At 65.0% G+C, this 2854-nt stretch overlaps 1 non-coding gene across 1 annotated transcript; it reads right to left on the bottom strand.

Moving 5' to 3' along the window:
- Positions 1 to 944: 944 nt before the first annotated feature.
- LOC148058484 (5S ribosomal RNA) lies at positions 945 to 1063 on the bottom strand. Its single transcript, XR_015709794.1, has one exon. It is a non-coding gene; the product is annotated as a 5S ribosomal RNA (ribosomal RNA).
- Between the last annotated feature and the right edge of the window lie 1791 nt (positions 1064 to 2854).

The raw sequence follows: 2854 nt of genomic DNA, 5'->3' as shown, positions 1-2854 counted from the left end.
CACTTTCTGACCCACAAATAATGCCCCAAATGCCGCCGCCTGGTGGGGGGAACTGCCGCCTAGTCCCGGTTCTATTTTAGGTCACTTTTCTCACTTTCTGACCCACAAATAATGCCCCAAATGCCGCCGCCTGGTGGGGGGAACTGCCGCCTAGTCCCGGTTCTATTTTAGGTCCCTTTTCTCACTTTCTGACCCACAAATAATGCCCCAAATGCCGCCGCCTGGTGGGGGGAACTGCCGCCTAGTCCCGGTTCTATTTTAGGTCACTTTTCTCACTTTCTGACCCACAAATAATGCCCCAAATGCCGCCGCCTGGTGGGGGGAACTGCCGCCTAGTCCCGGTTCTATTTTAGGTCACTTTTCTCACTTTCTGACCCACAAATAATGCCTCAAATGCCGCCGCCTGGTGGGGGGAACTGCCGCCTAGTCCCGGTTCTATTTTAGGTCACTTTTCTCACTTTCTGACCCACAAATAATGCCCCAAATGCCGCCGCCTGGTGGGGGGAACTGCCGCCTAGTCCCGGTTCTATTTTAGGTCACTTTTCTCACTTTCTGACCCACAAATAATGCCCCAAATGCCGCCGCCTGGTGGGGGGAACTGCCGCCTAGTCCCGGTTCTATTTTAGGTCACTTTTCTCACTTTCTGACCCACAAATAATGCCTCAAATGCCGCCGCCTGGTGGGGGGAACTGCCGCCTAGTCCCGGTTCTATTTTAGGTCACTTTTCTCACTTTCTGACCCACAAATAATGCCCCAAATGCCGCCGCCTGGTGGGGGGAACTGCCGCCTAGTCCCGGTTCTATTTTAGGTCACTTTTCTCACTTTCTTACCCACAAATAATGCCCCAAATGCCGCCGCCTGGTGGGGGGAACTGCCGCCTAGTCCCGGTTCTATTTTAGGTCACTTTTCTCACTTTTCTACCCACAAATAATGGCAAAAAAAAATGCTTACAGCACCCAGTATTCCCAGGCGGTCTCCCATCCAAGTACTAACTGGGCCCGACCCTGCTTGGCTTCCGAGATCAGACGAGATCGGGCTCATTCAGGGTGGTGTGGCCGTAAGCGAGGGAAGCGCTTGTGAAATGCCCCAAAGTGTTGAAAATGTTCCCCAGGCCCCTGGTTCCCCATCCCCGCAGGAGGAGGCTCCCCAGGCCCCCTGGTTCCCCATCCCCGCAGGAGGAGGCTCCCCAGGCCCCCTGGTGCAGGAGGAGGCTCCCCAGGCCCCCTGGTGCAGGAGGAGGCTCCCCAGGCCCCTGGTTCCCCATCCCCGCAGGAGGAGGCTCCCCAGGCCCCCTGGTTCCCCATCCCCGCAGGAGGAGGCTCCCCAGGCCCCCTGGTGCAGGAGGAGGCTCCCCAGGCCCAATGGTTCCCCATCACCGCAGGAGGAGGCTCCCCAGGCCCCCTGGTTCCCCATGCCCGCAGGAGGAGGCTCCCCAGGCCCCCTGGTTCTCTATGCCCGCAGGAGGAGGCTCCCCAGGCCCCCTGCTTCTCCATCCCCGCAGGAGGAGGCTCCCCAGGCCCCATGGTTCCCCATCACCGCAGGAGGAGGCTCCCCAGGCCCCCTGGTTCCCCATCCCCGCAGGAGGAGGCTCCCCAGGCCCCATGGTTCCCCATCACCGCAGGAGGAGGCTCCCCAGGCCCCCTGGTTCCCCATCCCCGCAGGAGGAGGCTCCCCAGGCCCCCTGGTGCAGGAGGAGGCTCCCCAGGCCCCCTGGTTCCCCATCCCCGCAGGAGGAGGCTCCCCAGGCCCCCTGGTTCTCCATGCCCGCAGGAGGAGGCTCCCCAGGCCCCCTGGTTCCCCATCCCCGCAGGAGGAGGCTCCCCAGGCCCCATGGTTCCCCATCACCGCAGGAGGAGGCTCCCCAGGCCCCCTGGTTCCCCATCCCCGCAGGAGGAGGCTCCCCAGGCCCCCTGGTGCAGGAGGAGGCTCCCCAGGCCCCCTGGTTCCCCATCCCCGCAGGAGGAGGCTCCCCAGGCGCCCTGGTTCTCCATCCCCGCAGGAGGAGGCTCCCCAGGCCCCCTGGTTCTCCATGCCCGCAGGAGGAGGCTCCCCAGGCCCCCTGGTTCTCCATCCCCGCAGGAGGAGGCTCCCCAGGCCCCCTGGTTCTCCATCCCCGCAGGAGGAGGCTCCCCAGGCCCCCTGGTTCTCCATCCCCGCAGGAGGAGGCTCCCCAGGCCCCCTGGTTCTCCATCCCCGCAGGAGGAGGCTCCCCAGGCCCCCTGGTTCTCCATCCCCGCAGGAGGAGGCCCCCCAGGCCCCTGGTTCCCCATCCCCGCAGGAGGAGGCTCCCCAGGCCCCCTGGTTCTCCATGCCCGCAGGAGGAGGCTCCCCAGGCCCCCTGGTTCTCCATCCCCGCATGAGGAGGCTCCCCAGGCCCCTGGTTCTCCATGCCCGCAGGAGGAGGCTCCCCAGGCCCCCTGGTTCTCCATGACCGCAGGAGGAGGCTCCCCAGGCCCCCTGGTTCTCCATCCCCGCAGGAGGAGGCTCCCCAGGCCCCCTGGTTCCCCATCCCCGCAGGAGGAGGCTCCCCAGGCCCCCTGGTGCAGGAGGAGGCTCCCCAGGCCCAATGGTTCCCCATCACCGCAGGAGGAGGCTCCCCAGGCCCCCTGGTTCCCCATGCCCGCAGGAGGAGGCTCCCCAGGCCCCCTGGTTCTCTATGCCCGCAGGAGGAGGCTCCCCAGGCCCCCTGGTTCTCCATCCCCGCAGGAGGAGGCCCCCCAGGCCCCTGGTTCCCCATCCCCGCAGGAGGAGGCTCCCCAGGCCCCCTGGTTCTCCATGCCCGCAGGAGGAGGCTCCCCAGGCCCCTGGTTGGGAGAGGGGGAAAAAGAGCAAAGTGTTTAAAAATGCCCCAAAG

Source organism: Callionymus lyra, unplaced genomic scaffold (genome assembly GCF_982586985.1).
Source record: "Callionymus lyra unplaced genomic scaffold, fCalLyr1.hap1.1 HAP1_SCAFFOLD_77, whole genome shotgun sequence".
Lineage (NCBI taxonomy): Eukaryota > Metazoa > Chordata > Actinopteri > Syngnathiformes > Callionymidae > Callionymus > Callionymus lyra.
This window is presented reverse-complemented; position numbering and strand designations above follow the sequence as displayed.